This window comes from Leptidea sinapis, chromosome 33, assembly GCF_905404315.1.
Source record: "Leptidea sinapis chromosome 33, ilLepSina1.1, whole genome shotgun sequence".
In the NCBI taxonomy this organism is placed as follows: domain Eukaryota; kingdom Metazoa; phylum Arthropoda; class Insecta; order Lepidoptera; family Pieridae; genus Leptidea; species Leptidea sinapis.
The window spans coordinates 3083215-3102148 of NC_066297.1; the positions used below are offsets into that span (position 1 = coordinate 3083215).

Genomic DNA, 18934 nt, shown 5'->3' on the forward strand with positions numbered 1-18934 from the left:
TATTAATAATAAATGTCATGATTTATACCTACACTATAAGCCTATATATATATATATATATATATATATATATATATATAGAGGTGTATGCCTATATGTCAATATATTTGTGGCCCAATGGTCGAGCTACCTTGGGAACACGTTAATAAAAAATGATAAAGATCACACTTATAGAAGTCACAAAAAATATATATAATCATAATTTTGTACATCCGCCATCTTGGATTTCAAAAACATATAACACGGGCATTATTCTATTTAACGCCGGGATTTCCCACATACATATTTCTGTACTGTGAAATTTATAATGATTTGTAGAGTTCATAATTACCTTCGCGTACCTAATAAATAGTAAAACTAGGCAAACAATTGTAAATACGTACCTATTACGAATTTTGATAAATTATTATTATTATTACGTATTAAGAGGCCGTAAATACACATTATATGGAAACTATACGCTCATTAACGCGTTGTCCTTTAACGCGGAACCACATTACCGCGTTATAGGGGGTTACCTGTAATTTGAAAATGTATTATTATAAACTCGTACACATCTCGTATATGCAACATTATTATTGAAAAAGTTTTTCTCAAATCACAAAAATATTAAATTGATTTTGATTTGAAATTTATTTATTATCATAATTATTACAGTTGTATGTTTCCGGTGTACATTAAAACCCTTGAAATACAAGTAATAACAGTACTAACACGTTTCTTAACAGATATCGTCTGTATTACAAAAACTTTTTACAAGAATTTAAAATAACAAATACTTAATTGATGTATACTTCATTATTATAAATAACAAACAGGTAACTTATATAATTATATATATGCTTCAGTACCTAACCAGCATTACATTTTCTACAATATAGGTAGATATTCCAAATTATACATTTGTCCATAAATAACAGCAAGAAACAACGGCGAGAAGCCATCGCGGTCGTTTTGAGTGAGAACTGAGAGTCAGGTTTGTAAACAACAGTGCTACGCAAGATCCACTCGATCCGTTGTTGTCGCTCACGTTCCGCCAGCAGATAATATATTATACAAATTGTATAATAATATACTATTTATTATTCAAACAAAACAAATCTTATAACTTTATTTACAATACTACGACTACATAAAATTAAAACAATCGTTACGTGGAAGCGTACTAAGAATACTGGCAGCATTACCGCGTCGGATAGCAAGGCTGATCCGTTGACCGAAATAGCTGCCAGCGCTTGGGTTTCCAGTAGCCTTATTGAGGCGCGAAGATAGTATTTTGAACATTCTCCGCGCCTCTGGGCCCCACGGGCCAAGTGTCTCGACACCAAACTGCACAAAGATGTATGACTCACTGAGACCAACATATTTGCGACGCTAGCTGTCTTCGGCAGTCGAAGCAGCAGCCCCAGCACCAACTGACGTAACTTGGACATGAGAAGGAGCCAGAGTGTCGACGCAAGTAGCGTCCCACACCAGCGCCCTTCCCCGTGCCCAAGCCACCATCGACGCTTGCCATCGCGGCGGGTAATAATACCATTTGGCTCTAATTGGTATATTAAGAGCGGCAAATGCCCTGCGGATGACTTCATTAATGCTGGCGTGACGACTGATACGGCCTGCCAATTTTAGGCAGGATAACCCGTGACGTCCAAGAACATCTACCTGAACGCCACATCTACATTGATGTGGTTCATTCAGTTTTATACCTAGCCGGAGTGATACGCATATTTACAATGTCATATTGTCAAGTAGCGTTTCAATCGGCGCAGAAGGCAAGGCTTGCAACCAAAAGTAACTAATTGTATAATAGTATGATAATTGTAAAATAATCTAACTCTAGTTTGTTAAATCATAACTAACTGTTACTCTTTTCTGTAACACCTATATTTTGTAATCAGTTTTGGCCACTGTTGATAAAGGAAAGAGAAATAAATAAACAAACTTGTAATTGTATCTAGTGTTATAGTTCTTCGGAACACTGCTCGTCATAAATACGTTAAAAGATATACAATTATGTAACCACGCACAGAAAAGTCCGGATACGACGTTTAGTGCGCAATTACGTGGAGAAACATTTACCTAATGACGTCACTCTCATAAAACAAACAATGGACAATTATTTCACTACATTGAAAAATATCAAAGGAGTGTTGAAAACTTTTTTTTTGGATTACATAGCGCACACTACATTTCTTAGTCGTATTGAGGCGCGATAGATAGTACTTCGTGCATTCTCCGCTCCTCTGGGCCCCACGGGCTAAATGTCTTGACACCAAACGTTAAGATGTAAGACTTACTGAGACCGACATATTTGCGTCTTTCGCTGTCTTCGGCAGACGAAGCAGCAGCCCCAGAACCAACAGGAGCCAGAGTGTCGACGCAAGTCGCGTCCCACACCAGCGCCCTTCCCCGTTCCATTAGGACGCTGTCCATTGCTGGCAGCTATTTCGGTTAACAGATCAGCCTGGCTACCAACGTGGGAAAGCTGCCAGTATTCTTGGCACACTTCCACGTAATAATATAATAATATATATAATAATAATAATAAATTCTTTATTTCGACCAACAAAGGATCATAATGTGTTAGTAACAAAATACCTTAAAACCTAGTGTTAGTACAAGATATCTTAAAATCTAAACCTTCCTAATCTAGGACAGGACCGACTTGTCAGCACATGTATTAAACAGCAGTGGTTAAGGTACTGACAATCGAAACTGTGAGAAAATGCCCTCAGAATACCATTGGGGCTAGCGCGGAGTAGGGCTCAACAGGGACGTACACCGCTTACGCATAGTCGCGTAAAAACAATCTACGCGTGCCTCAGCATACATCCGCGACGCGCTGCAGTATCGTAGCGGCCCCAATAACATGGTAACAAGTAATGATAGTATTGTAAATATAGTTCGTACAAGCATCGTTTTGTCTTGAATAAATGTTGAAATTATCATAATTTTTTATATATAACAAGGCCATAAACTATGGAAGTTCCTGTTTCAACTTTCACATCAACCGATCAGGAGATTATGAAGACGTAGTCACAACACGGACATATTATCGCACAAGGCATATAATTATGTTTTATTTGAATTAAGCATCACACAATTATATGGAAAAATATACATTAAACACATGTAGTTAAGCATTATCGCTGTAGTGAAGATTAATTAATAGGGCAGTAATTGTCCAAGTTGTTGATGTTATGAGCTTTTTATTACTTGGTGGTATTTACTGTAGGTTACGTTAATTAGTCGATTATTGAATTCTGAAAGTTTTAAACCTATTTATTCTACGGAAATTTAACTAGACGAACATTATACTTAATATAAGCAGAAAATTATACGTGTGTGAGATTTTTCTAATAGAGACGTCACTTTTAATTAAGACATTGTCCCCAAATACTATATTTTAAAATTAAACTTATTATATATTTTATTTAATAAAAGGCTCGTTTATTTACTTACGTTTGTGATGCATCTACTGTACTCAATAACTCTTGTGTTTTTAATATTTTTTTTTTTTTTAATTGTAAATTTACTTTTTTTTTACTTACCCGTGTAAGCCTTAGTATTTGATGTTTCAGAATTTCTTCCTTCGGAATGAGCTGTATAAAAAAAAAACATATATTTAAAGTGTAATGAAATTTACCTACGAAATAAAATATATTTGATTTGATACTCGTTCTGTAGTTTTCTTCCTAAGAAGAAGTATCGTAACACGACATTAGCGAGGTTAGCAAATCGACCATCGGGATTTCAAACATTGAGTTACAATAAACTAGCGTATAGACAAAGCAATTGAGCGAGAAGAATATCTCTAATGGAGATTACAGCAAGATAGCAGAGGAAATGAATCTATAGTGACTGTAACCGATATTGATTGACAAGTCGTAAACAGTCAGCCACGCGTGGCATTAGCTCCATAGTATTTTGAATACTAAACCACTAGCGTACGCAGACTCTTCTTCTCCTTCATGACACTCTTGGCAGAGCAGCCATGGTCATGAAGAAGTGACATGTTTTGGGGCAAATGTGATTCGCCTCACGAGCATTCGCCACTTTTCCCTGCTGACCGACAGCCTGGAACACTCGTTCAATAGACCGCAGCAGATTTAATTTGGTCGGTCTATCGCATGGGGGACCTTCCCTGCCCTTTGGTGCGCTCCACTTTGCCTTGGGAGCCTTTATCGAAGAACTTTAGTATGCGACCTCTGTATTAAGACCGAAACCTAGGAAGACATCTTAACATCAGATTCCTTTCCTTTAAAGGTTTCAAAGTTGTGTTAGAGACACGTGCATATCAACGTAACCATTTGTTGTCTTACGGCCGTTCCCAATATACTATCTACAGATAGAGATAAATTACTACTGTCTACTGTCAGTAATTAGCTGTCAATAATCTGAAGCTGTCCCAATATACCCAATAAGTCATTCTTATCGCCTTTATATTGGGACGCGTGAATTGCAATTTCCATACAAACTTCTATCGCTGGTAGGCTATACGTCCTCCCATTGACAGACAGCGTGTACGGATAAGGTGAGTTACCGTCGATAAGTTTATTATGACAGAAAAGTCAACGATAGTTACGATTTTTATCTTAAGTAAGAGAGAGACTGAGTATTGGGAACGGCCGTTAATTACTTCCTTATCTAAACTACCGTTTAATTAACTCATGTGTCTAAACAGTTTACCCTACATGGGCCGACCAAGATTTTCATACGCCCTGTTCATGTTTGACCATTTCACTTTGATTTTTAAGAACTTATCGACATATCAGAACTAACAACATACGTAGATACTAATCGCACTTTTCAGTATGACAGATAATTGAAACCTTACGCGATATTCCGAAAAAACAAAATAAAATTTAACAAAAAAGCAACCGACTTCAAAAACACTACTCCAAAACAATAGGTATATATATATATGCACTAAGAAGTATAAAAATAATTGCGTATTTTTATACAATCAAATTAAATAATCTAATTATTTATATTTTTGGAATCAGTTTTCGTAAATTTGTCGCGCACATATTATAGCAAATTTATGACATGATGGTTTTCTCATGGATTCCACTGTCAGATCTGAACCAAATTCCAATGGGACCACACGGGAAGCACCAGCTTTCAAATAAAAAAAGAGTTATCCAAATCGGTTCACCCAGTCGATAGTTTTGAGATAACAAAACATTATTTATTTTACGAAAAATTTAATAGTTTAATTTAAAGGTTTAACTTTAGATAATAAGCTGACATGGAAACCATATTTTTTAATAAAAAAAAAGAAGGCCGCTGAGTTTCTTGCGCCCGTTCTTCTCAGGTCTAATTCATACTTTTTCGAATGGGTGCTAGTTTTTGAGTTTCAATAAGACGTGATAGTTATATTTAGATATATAGGTATAGGTACAACTTTTTATCAAATCTTTATCTTAATACAGAACATCTAAAATGATCGCTACTTTGGTAAAAAACATTTTAAAACTTTCCGATAAGTAGTATAATGTGGTATTACTTGATCTGAATGATTTATCGTAATCTTTATAACATTGTTCAAATAGCGAATAGGCTATAGATATCATATCTTAAGACTATATTTCTATCATAAACAAGGATATTATAAGTATTTGATTGTCTTTAACACTTGTAGACTGCAATTGAACGCCCAGTTTATTTCAAGTCCAAACGGGGCTTGACTTATAATTACTTACTTGCAAGTATACACGTACAAACTTAAAATAATATAACTCATTGACCATTGTTATATATCGATACACTGATGAAATTAAATGAAATAGGACTGTCTAGAAATAGAAATGGATGACATAAAAACATAAATTGAAAATAAACCTAAGTTTCGTAACTCCGTTCTTCTACTGTAAAAGGTTGTGAGATCTATGTAATACAAAACAGGTCAATTTATTCAGTTCCTACCCTTCTGTCTTAAGTTATTACGTTATTATCTAGGAAAACTAGTCTTGCGAAACTGAAGTGGCAATGGGCAGGGCACAGTTCGACGGACACATGGCCGTTGGGGCAGTAAAGGCCTATAATGGCGACCATGTACCGGAAGACGTCGTGTTATTCCCCGACAAATGGACCGACGATCTGGTCAAGATTGCCGGAAAGGTTGGATGAGGACTGCGCAGGACCGATCGTCATGGCGATCTTTGGGGGAGGCCTTTGTCCAGCAGTGGACGTCATCCGGCTGTATGAAGAAGGGAAAGTACCGGAGACAATGCATTTATCTACGACACATCTAATTCGCAGCTAATCTATTGTTCTTAGATCTATATTGGCTTTAGAAATATAAATTCCAATATCGCTGTTGTATTGAAGTGTTTATAAACAGCATTGTTGACTCGAGTTGTGACGCACTGCACGTATATGACAATTGTAAGCAGACGAGAATTTATACATTTGATAATGTCATTACCGCGTGGTAATTGATTCTGTCGCTGGCTGAATGAAAATAACCAGTTCCAGCCCATATTAACAATGCAAGGAATTAAATTCAAATGAAAACAAACATATTTAGTGCGTTCATACATATATAGCTCTTCATCTTTGTAATAACAATATCATACTTAATGATCCAATACATATGTGAAGAACTTTTAATGATAAGTGTTAGGATAATAATCCTTGCGTTATTATAAATAATTGTAAGGAAAAGAGACATTTCAATAATGAAGATAACTTCTGTATGCTGTATTGTCCTTTACGTTTTCATTATTTTTAAAGTAACTTTGACAGTAGAAATAAATGAGGAATTTATATATTTCAAGAACTGAGGAGTGTCTATGTATCTTGACTTTCTTTGAAGCGTAAGATCTGAAGATATTAGATCGAATGGAGAAAAGACCAGAGAGCAGTTTTTCTTTTTTCAGCGAATTATCTTTCAAACTATTTGACTGCTTTTATCACTTTGGTCTTTTACTGGCTTGTTGATATTTTAGGCACTTCATTAATTGACTTAACATCTTATGTCTGAAGGTAACGAGCGCATTTGCAGTGCCGCTCAGAATTTTTGGGTTTTTCAATAATCATGAGTGGCACTGCATTGTAATGGGCAGGGCGCATCAATTACCATCAACTGAACGTCCTGCTCGTCTTGTCCCTTAATTTAATTACAAAATTGTAAATCATATCAGCAGTAATAGAGTAAGGCCTCCCCCAAAGATCGCCACAACGATCGGTCCTGCGCTGCCATCATCCAACATATTCCTTCGATCTTGGCCGGATCTACCAACGGGGTCTACCAACACGGTTTCCACCTTTCTGATTCGATCTCTGACTCAGGTGTTTATTATTTATGCCTCTACACGAGGCATCCTCAGGAGATTTGTGTACATTGTTGAATGAATAAACAAATTTGGTCCCTTCGCCATTGTTACGTATCTCATCTGGGGGTCACGTTACGTCACAACAGCCGACCCATTACAGCGCGTCATTTCTAGGTACGATAAAAGAGCGGTTTCCGGCTCATTTAATTCAGTCTCCTGCCAGAGTTTGGCGAGTCAAAATATCCTGAGGATGCCTCTCGTAGAAGCGATACACGTGTTGAATTGTTTAAAGACAAATATTGGCGGGATTGACACTAAAGTAATTCTTGGCGGGTGAAATCACAGGTGGCGCCAGTGTTCCATAAGAACAGATAAGAAGTTAAAACAATGCAATCAATGAACATTATCTAAATGAAAATAATAATTTTGTTAGCTTATGTTTGTCCGACTCGAACGAGTTTAGTGGATATAAACCAATTTAAATATAGGAATTTAATTGTTAAAACGATTAAATATAAACGGGGCCAATTGTTTCGATCAACTCTAGTTATGACGTTTAATTGTCTTATCGGTACAAGGGCATTGGCTGCGCACATTTTTTTTAAATTTAATTAGGTGTGTGGCTTTAAGAACAGAGGCAGGTGTCTCTCATCTGATGCTAAGTACTAGCAGAACTAACTATAGGCATAATGCCGGGGCAGTACTGTCACCAAAAATATTATCGTAGTTACAGTGGGTACTCATCTCAGGCAGTAAGAACTTGGCATGGAAATTGGTTCCTAAGAAGCCGAGCATTATAAATAGCGCAGAGCAATACATTCTAGCGCTCTACAAAGCGCACGTCCAGCCACATATGGAGTATTTCTGTCATCTCTGATCTGGTGTACTCCAGTATCAGCTGGAACCATTTCACCGTGTGCACCGCAGAGCTGCTCGACTTGTCAGGAATCCAATTAACGGCAAGATCTCTTGGCGTTGTGTAGAGACGTTGCTTCATTGTGTCTCTTCTACCGCATTTATCACGGAGACTATTCCAAAGAGCTGTTTCACCTGATTCCTACCACTGGATTCCACCTTAAGACGATCGATCCTCCACATCTTATGGCGATCCTCCACAGCGCGGTTTTCAAGGAACTTTCTTCTACGCACAACCAAGCTATGAATTGAGCTACCTAGTGCGGTGTTTCCAGGACGATACAACATGGGTACCTTTTTTATGGAAAACGAGGACAAACGAGCGTACGGGTCACCTGGTGTTAAGTGATCACCGCCGCCCACATTCTCTTGCAACACCAGATGAATCACAGGAACGTTGCCGGCCTTTGAGGAAACTGTACGCTCTTTTTTTGAACGTACCCACTTTTTTTGAAGGTACATTAAAAAAAAGTGAGTACATCTTTCTTAAACGGCAATGCTCCTGTAATTCCTCCGGTGTTGCTAGAGATTGTGGGCGGCGGTGATCACTTAACATCGGGTGACCCGTACTCCCGTTTTTTCTTCCGGGGCAACAACTATTTGTGTCGCAAAGGTAATTGTTAAGGTTGTATTTAATTGATGCAACTTGATTTTATTTACCAAGGGATAGAGTACTTATTATTCGTCTTAGACGCGAAATAAATTTTGGTAAAAATTATCAAAGACCAATAATTCACCTGATAGCATCGCCGTCATTAGACCTGCCGTGCTGAAACGTGATGGAAACTCTCACAACGGCACATGTTATTAAAACAACTTTTATTACTTTACAAATGTTTTGAAAGTGAAATGAAATCACTCGGAAAGTTACTCTATTTATACATGGCTGTTTAGCGGATTACAATACCGTAGGATTCAGATTATAACTATAATCTATTAATAATTATGTTATACTTTTACGTCGGCTCCATTTTGTTTTTACAATTTATGAAAATAAATTAAGAAAGGCAGACAGCGAGGACTATTAACAGATATTTTGAAGTAAAACTTCTAAGAATTCGGTTACGGCAAGATGGCGTCACGTTTCTGTACCATCTGGTTTTTGGTTTCTTCGTCCATTATTACGACAGGCAAAGGGTTCGAGCCCAAACAGCCATATTCGTTAATATTATTCAATTGCAAAAACATGTTGATATGTGGTAACCCAAGCTTCAATTTCTTATTTTCAATTATTTTATTTAATGAGTGAAAATTTTTAAATATGCAAATGAATTTAATGAATTATAAGTAGATTATAAAATAATAATAATAATCAGTTAAATGAAATGGCGGAATCCCTGAAACATTTTACTCTTTAAGCAATAAATAAGAATAAAAGAGAAAATCAGGAACCTGATAATGACTTGACCTGTTGAAACTGTAAGTGTTTATTTTCTAATAAATAATATAACTATATACTTTCTTTGTAAAATAAACAAAATCTAAGTTGTTAAAACAAATCTTATAACTTTTAACTATTTACAATAACCGCGTTCGATTTAAATTAAAATTAAGTTGTTAAAATATAAGTATAATAATTATTAGAATTTTTTTTTTATTCTAGGTAGAGAATGAAATGCCAACTTTGCTCAAAAAATGAGGTTTATCTCGACAGCGTTTCCGAGAAAAAAAATAGCAAAAAATTTTAACAATGCTCCTAGCTCTTCAGCAATACGTGAGTGCTTAGTTGGTAACACGGCTTTAGTTAATGTATTTAATTATAACTGAAACGGTATCCTTGGTACGCTTCCCCGTAATAAAAGTTTTAATTTAATGTAATTTCAGTATTGTAAATGTAATAATAAGATTTATTTTGTTTAAAATAGCTAAATAAATAAAAACCTCTAAGATGTCGGCGTAGCGCTCGCGTCATTTTGTGTTTCGATGCAAAAGTAAATAAAAATACTTTATCATTTACATATTTTCCTTCACCATTCAACAAGAACAAAACGGTACTTGGAATATAAAGTTAGTTTATGAATATAATGAAAATATAATAGTTTTATTCTATCTATCCTACTTCCTATTTAGAAATACTATAAATAAACTAGAAGGAAACCTTTGCATTTTAATAAGAAAACGATGACCAGTCCATTAGTAAGAAAGTGTAGTATTCGTTGACCGATGAAACGCAAAAGCGAGACGATATAGACCACAAACAGGTAGGATAGGATTCAGCCAGCGAGAGAATTTAAGTGATTTGGTACCAGGCGATCATACTTGAAGAAGAGACTGTCTTATGTATGACGCGAGTATACCTGAATATATTCTGACGTCATGCGTTCGACGTATTACTACATAGACACCAGGAGAACATAAATATGGTAGCGGTGATAGTAAGGCTTTCCTAGCGGTTGAAATCTTGTGTCATCCTAGCAACGTATACCAAGACTTCATAAGCAGTTTAGAGGTTAAATGTAAATTTTGCATCGCATACTGCGATTGCGTTGATTGAGTTTTGGAACGTAAAATTAAATTTGAAAATGTGCAGCAGTCGCACTGTATCAACAACAAGATCAAAAACAGTAATTGACGCAGTATTCCAAAGATATATTGACCATATTAAGACCAAAGTATTTATTTCATACTTTAGTTACCCTCTCTTGTATCATTTATCGAAATTGTATGCTCTGAGTCTGAATAAATCTATGTAATATATACGAATAAAATATAAAATAATGATCAAACTTTGTATCACTATGATCATTACTAAAACCTACAATAATCCTCTCTCTATAATTATCTTGAAGCCAAATTTTCACTTCTGCCACGTGTGAAATGCATGCATGCTTTTGAAGTGAAACTTCTTTAGAATCGTTGTGATTTCAAACCGGATGCACTGGAAAAAACGACAGGTAAGAGACACAAATACAAAATTCTGTAGGATGAAGCCGGCAAAGAATGAGACAGAAATATGCATACTATTGAAGTGAAAACTTCTTTATCATCGTTGTGATTTGAAAGTCGATGAAACGAAAAAGCGACAACAAAAAGAGCAGTCACATCAATTCATAATATGGAGATCATGAGATAGGAAGCATAATACAATGTTTTGGTACCAGGCGATCATAGTTAAAGAAGAGATTGTCTTAAGTATGGCTCGAGTATACCTTAATATATTCTGACTCCAAGCGCCCGACGTATATAGACACCAGGAGAACATATTATTATATATATTAGTGGTAGTAGGAATGTCTTTCATAGCGGTTGTAATCATGTGTCATCCTAGCAACACGTACCAGGAATTCATTTGCAGTTTTGAGGTTCATGCTCCATGCAGGTTTCACTTCTGACATGTGTACTTTGTACGCCCGCAATGTTTTTTTTTAATACTGTAGTCCTTCAATAAATAAGGACAAAATATTATGCATCAAAATATGTTCGGGTTTTGGGTTTGAAAATATGCTCATAAAAAAAAGATACAAGAAGTATCGATATGGAACTGTGGGAGAATTCCTCATTAGTGATTCAATAGTTTCAATATAAAATATATTTATTATTTTATAGGCTGTGGTTATATATTTAATGCTAACATAATCACAGTACTTACAAACGTTGAGTAACAACCAACAACCTTGATAGGAGAAGGCAAATCTTTATACATATTATATAAATTCAAAAGTTACACATCATTCTTTTAGTACAGACAGCGGAATGATTAAGATTAAGGCACCGTAGCTAGTGAAATTACTGGTCAAATGAGACTTACCACCTTATGTCTCAAGGTGACGAATGCAATTATTGTAGTGCCGCTCAGAGATTTTGGGTTTTTCACGAATCAATTACCATCAGCTGAACGTCGTGCTCGTCTCGTCCCTTATATTCATTAAAAAAAGACAAGATACATTCATTGAATTAGGCGTTACTTTGCGGAAATCCATAATTATACAAATGATTTAAGTCTTCTTTAGTGTTAATTCCGCCAATATTTGTTTTTAAAACAATTCGACACGTGTTTCGCCTCTACACGAGGCATTCTCAGGACGTGTTGTCTCGCCAAAATCTGGCACGAGTCTCATGACTAAAGAAGACTTAAATCATTTGTACAAGGTACATTCTGTAAAACGTTTACATTACACACATTATCATCGGCAACCTGGGCAAGTTTTTATGGGCTTTTGTTATAACTTACGGCACACAGAGAAAAATAAATAATAGAAATAGGGGTTTTTTTTTTAAATTATCTTTCAGATCTACAGAGATTCATTTCGTAATGAATCAAGGCTTTCTATTATTTGTAATGACTATTGAAAACGTGTGTGGAGCTTTGCGAGGGTATGAAAATTCTCCTGCCACCCACATTATGTGTGTATATGGCGGCAAATTTGGAAGACGCCATGTTGGTTTTCATTAAGTGATAGTTACAACACTTAAAAAAAGTGATGAGCAAAAATCTTCAACCTATTTGCTTAAAACGAAAATACCTTTTATTAAATTTTAACAAATCATAACTATACTCGTATTTACAAAACTATGATTACATAAAATTAAAACTATCACTACGGGGAAGCGTACCAAGAATACTGGCAGCATTTCCACGTTTGATATGATGAGCCTCATCCGTGGACCGAAATAGCTGCCAGCGCTGGGGTTGCCAGTAGCCTATTGAGGCGAGAAGATAGTACTTTGTACATTCTCCGCGCCTCTGAGCCCCGCGAGCCAAATGTCTCGACACCAAACGGCACAAAGATGTAAGACTCATTGAGACCGACATATTTGCGACGTTTTCTGTCTTCGGCAGTCGATGCAGCAGCCCCAGCATCAATTGACGTAACTCGGACATGAGAAGGAGCCAGAGTGTCGACGCAAGTTGCGTACCACACCAGCGCCCTTTCAGCGTCATTCCTTTAGGACGCTTGCCATCGCTGCGGGTAACACCATTTGACTCTTAAACACCTGGTATATTAAGAACGCCATATGCCCTGCGGATGACTTCATTAATGCTGGCATGACGAGTGATACGGCCTGCCGGCTTTAGGCAGGATAGCTCGTGATAAAAATAAATTTTGCTTCAAATAGTGTTTAATGTTGTAGCAATAGAGACACCAAATGCTTACAACTAAAACAATAACCAAAATGTCAGAGTGACGCATGAAAATTACTGCGTTCTAACGATAGATAAAAAATACACTATTATATAACCAGATAATTCTATCGCTTTACAGTGTTTTACATAAAGAATTGCTTGTTATATTTAAAAATTTAGATATTCTTTCGTTGAGTAGCTATTGATAAGATTAACAACATTAAAACACAGCTACAGTAAAGAGGCTATTAGTATCAATCGATTTTCCAAATAATCAGATACACTGTCTGATATGTTCTATGTGACAACATGATAGCAACAACTTTGTACGACAATTAATTACTTATGTTTTTCAAGACCGCAAAGAATGGCTATCAATGTAATTTCAGAAAAAGATGTTAATTATTTCTTAAAGTTACAATTACTGATGTAGTATACTGAAACTGAAGTAAAAAAATATTTGAGTTTAATAAGAAATTGATTTTCTTTTATGAAAATAAGAGACGAGACGAGCAGGCCGCTCAGGATTCTTGAAAAACCCCAAAAATTCTGAGCGGCACAACAATTGCGCTCGTCACCTTGATACATACATCAGTCTCATTTTTCCAGTAATTTCACTAGACCTAAACACAATAATGTGTAAACACCTTCACGGTAGAAATAGGCGCGGTTTTGCCTATAATCTAGCCGGCAGCCTGTGCAAGAGAGCCTCCCAATGGTAAATCTTATAAATGAATTTTATTTAAACTAAGTTTTCAAATTAAATGTTACTTTAATAGCAGCATTACTCATACTCAGACTACCAAAATTTAAACTATTCTATTCTTCCTACTGTGGCTTCTGTGGAAGGCATACCACAAGTTAGCCGGTGTCACGCTACACCGAGTTTAGAGTATTTGTTTTATAATTTTTATGGTAGTGATCGGTGCCAAAAATGTGAGCTAAGTATAATCTTTGATTGGTTTCGTTTTTATAATCATTTGACAGCTGATATTTCTGAGCCTTAAGCTTAAGGCCGCTATCCCGAGAAATCGCCAAAATAGCGCATAATTGAAACCATTTCTCAACGGTTCATATAAAGCTTCTATTTTACAAATAATAATTATTTGTCTACAGAATATGAGACGTAAATTCACTTTTCCTTTACAACTTTGATAGCACTCGCGAAAAAAAATCACCTAAGTAAGTAATAAAAGTTAGGCTTTTACAGTTGGAGTCATGCTAATCGTTCAATCTAGATAAAAAAATTATGAAAAATTTCTAAGTGTTTACCAATACTAAAGAAAATTGAATTATGTTTGTAATAAATTAAAAACGCTTCTAAACTATGGCGAGATTGTGCGAGAGAGGCAACCTAGCTTCCCCTCGATTCTTCAAGCCTGGTCTGTAGGGTATGGAAGCTAGTGGAAATAGACCCATATGAAATATTTCATCTTCAAGTGTCAGAGGTATCGGCGAAGTGTCATCTAATGTCCGATAGAGGTCGCACTACGTTAAGACACACCTTATACGTCGTAGGTCACAACTAAAAGTTTTGAGTAACTTAATTTTTTTTTAACAAAAATACGACCGACTTCAAATATACTAACCCAAAACAATAGATATAGTATGCAATAAAAAGTATAAAAATAATTGCGTATTTTTATACAATCTAATTAATTAATTTAATTCTAGTTAAGATTATTGTAATTTTTGGAATCGGTGTCCTTCCGCCGCGACCCGCTCTCGCCTCTCGCCTCCTTACGACTCAAGCACATCTCACCTATAACTATGTATGTAGTTACAAACCTACCATGGATAACACTGACTCCAAAAATAACAATAATCATAACTAGAATTAGATTAATTAATTAGATTGTATAAAAATAGCTAGAAGCTTGAAGATTAGCCAGAAGTGCAAAACTTTTGTGTGCCTATGTAGGCCATTTTGTATTGCCAATACCTTAGATAATTTATATTAAAAACAATGACTTGTACTAAAGAATTAAACAGATAATATGCTTTGACTTATGATAATAAACGTTTTAAATCCACAAGTAAAACACAGTGTTAACGATTTACGGTGTAATCAACACTTTATCTGATTATAAATATGATTAACGAACGTAGTTTAATGAAAATTATTTCTATAAATAGATATTGTTGAGTGATTTTTATACTTTATTAACTACCGGTTTCGAATCCCGGTTTGTATGATGAATGTTTGTTTCAGAGTCATGGATATTTATGTATGCATAAATACTATGTTTATCTTAATATATATAAGTCCTGATGTTTATTTCCAGTTAACTCTTAAACTAATGAAGGGATTTTGATAATGATTACTTCATGGAGTGCTGTTAAGTCCAACTTGAGAGATAGGATAGTTTTTATTTCGATTTGGGCCCCATAATTATTTTTATTTCCAATATTTGTTTTGTATGAATATATTTTCTATGAGAGAATTTATTGACGGACGGTTTGACATTTCTGCTGCGAAACAATTTCACTATCGGCCGTTTCCAATGCAATATACTATCTACAGAAAGAGATAAGTTACTACCTTGTACTGTCAATAATCTGAAGCTGTCCCAATATACCCAATAAGTCATTCTTATCGCCTTATATTGGGACGCGTGAATTGAAATTTCCATACAAATTTCTATCGCTGGTAAGCTACGTTGTCCCATTGACAGACAGCGTGTACGGATAAGTTTTTATCTCAAGTAAGAGATAGACTGAATATTGGGAACGGCCGTATAACAACAGGGAGCATATTTTACGAAATAATTCTAGATGATTCCCACAAAGCCAGAATTTCCGTATTTCTAGCTCAAGTAGGAAGCGCTAACTAAACGGTATAGAATTTCGTTTGTAAGTGAGACCATAACTACATCGCCCTTGACTTGGTTTTCGTTTCATTCGACTCTAGACGATGAAATGTGACTTATATTATTTTTTTATTTAATAACTTATACCAATATTTACAATACTATTTTACCAGTGGGGGGCTCCCTTGCACCGGATGCCGGCTAGATTATGGGTACCACAACGGCACCGATTTCTGATTTCTTTCTTCTTCTTATGTCTCAAGGTAATGCAGTTGTAGTGCCGCTCATTATTTTTGGTTATGGGCGGGTCGTATCAATTACCATCAGCTGAACGTCCTGCACGTCTCGTCCCTTATTTTCATAAAAAACAATATTGATTTGTCAGTGTGTACTATAACCATACTAATCCCAAGCCTGTCTCACTGTTTACGACTTGTCAATAAAAATCGGTTACAGTAGCGATAAATTGGCTTTTATTTTTTATATTGTTAATAATACTAATAGAGCTACTGGCAACCCAAGTGCTGGCAGCTATTCCGGTCCATAATCTAGCCGGCATCCTGTGCATTGGAGCCTCCAAATGGTGTTCTGTTAATAAAAAAAGCTCTTACGGGTTGAATTTCGAAAAATCCAGAATTCTTACAAGACTTCTACTCGCCAAAATTAATATTCCTACCAAATTTCAAGTCTCTACGCCTTATGGTTCCAGATGAGTCAATATTTAGGTGAAAATCTCTTATATATATATAATAATAAGAATTATATTGAAGCGATATTAATTACACATGACAATACGAGTTGTGCCAGTAATAATATTACGTTATATAACAATATTGTATAATTATAAACCTAATTATAAATCTACAATTACACGCAATTTGTAATTTCACACGAATGACGTCATTCGACCGTATCTTAATTGGCATATCATGAATTATAAATATTTTCTCGCCTTTAGCAGCAGTTTTGCATTCAACATAGTACATACACATACAGGGAAAAGTCTGTGAAATTAATCTCAACTTCATTGTGAATTATAAAAAAAAATTATTGAAGTAGGCGTTAGTTTGCGGAAATCCATAATTATACAAATGATTTGAGTTTTCTTTAGTGTTTCAGTCTCGTGCCAGATTTGGCGAGACAACACGTCCTGAGGATGCCTCGTGTAGAGGCGTAACACGTGTCTAATTGTTTAAAGACAAATGTTGGCGGAATTAACACTAAAGAAAACTCAAATCATTTGTGAATTATATATCAAAAAGATTCTATCAATGACAATCAAACTCAAAAATTCTGTATTCTACCGGGACCTTCAGCTGATGGTAATTGATAAGCCCTGCCTATTACATTGCAGTGCCACTCGGGATTCTTGAAAAACCGAAAACTACAGTTACCGCTCGTCACCTTGAGACATAAGATGTTAAGTTTCATTTCCTCCGTAACTGACCAAAACACAATGATGCTTACACATTACTGCTTCACGGCAGAAAAAGGCGCAGTTGAGCCTCCCACTCCTTAAGCCTGTATCTTTAAGTTCCAATGGGAGGCTGTTTTTGACTTGAAAAATAAATAAAAAAAGACTATTTGATGGAGATAAATAGTGTTTCACTAATTCATTGTGTATCTTCCAAAGAGTCGCCACAAGCAGTGGAATTAAGCGAGCATGACGATGCCTGTCACAAGAACTCTACCAAATAACAAAAGATAATGTTCATCTACATAATAATAAATAAAATGTATTCCATGAATTGGATCTCTTTCACCTTCCCGTGCGGCTGTGGCCCCGACATACTTTCCATATAATCGGCCCAATTTCTTCTTGATCTCTCACTTGTACGGCATCTGCTTTGACCGTTGTAATGTGATTTGCGTTTTTAGAGGTTTCCATCTGCTTCTCAATTATTTTTATTGTGCCTAAAGATATTTTTTTTTTAATTTTTTTATGGATAATTTTTTTATATTTCTCTTACCAGAACATTTACTATACTATATTATTATACTTTTTTACTATAACGGCGCCTATTTCTGCCGTGAAGCAGTAATGTGTAAGCATTATTGTGTTTGTCTAGTGAAATAACTGGGCCAGTGAGACTTAATAACTTATGTCTCAAGATGACGAGGGCTTGATTACGCTTCGACGTAATGATAGTTTTAATTTTATGTAGTCATAGTTTTGTAAATAAGATTTGAATGCAAAATTTAAAGAAATTGACATCTTGACTGTTGCTTCTCAATTCAAATTCGTAAAGGTTACATAAATGACTTTCTTAATGATGCCACAGCTTGGGAATGGAGCGACCACCCTCAGACTAATAAATAATAAGTTTAAATGTACAATATTAGTTTGTAAACATATTTTTTGATTTAAAACAAAGTCCGCTGAGTTTGTTGCACCCGTTCTTCTCAGGTGTGCCTCAGGCAAACCTTTTGGAATGGGTGGTAGTTTTGGACTTTCAATAATTGATATCATATCCTATTTTGAATAAAAATATTTGAATTTGAATGCACTTATTCAGAGTATCTGGGAAGTAGTGTTTCAAAACAGAAACATTGCATATTTAATCGAAAACCTATATTATAATTTGAATGGGTCTCAGTGAATCAAACCTATGCAGATTCTGCTGCGAAGCCCCTGAAGAAGAAGGATGTGTATGAACACATCCTTCTGAAATGCGAGGCCATTGCCAGAATCAGGCTGGCGTGTCTTAAAACATCCTCACTCAAAGCAGAGGACGTGCCCGGCTTAGACCCTCTGAGGATCCTACGCTTCTTAAAAGGAATAGGTTTAGAGAATACAATTTAAATCCCGGCACACGTCTCCTAGTCAGTAGCCTCGATTTCACCGCAGCTCTTTGTTTTAAGAC

At 35.7% G+C, this 18934-nt stretch overlaps 1 protein-coding gene and 1 long non-coding RNA gene across 4 annotated transcripts in view; one reads left to right on the forward strand and one right to left on the reverse strand.

Moving 5' to 3' along the window:
• The window catches only part of LOC126974777 (solute carrier family 41 member 1-like), a 133679-nt gene that overhangs the window by 62498 nt on the left and 52247 nt on the right, over window positions 1-18934 (forward strand). The window lies entirely within an intron of this gene.
• On the reverse strand, window positions 427-9160 carry LOC126974795 (uncharacterized). Its single transcript, XR_007731583.1, has 3 exons — window positions 8933-9160; window positions 3552-3602; window positions 427-518 (listed from the first exon to the last, which is right to left on the reverse strand). It is a non-coding gene; the product is annotated as an uncharacterized LOC126974795 (long non-coding RNA).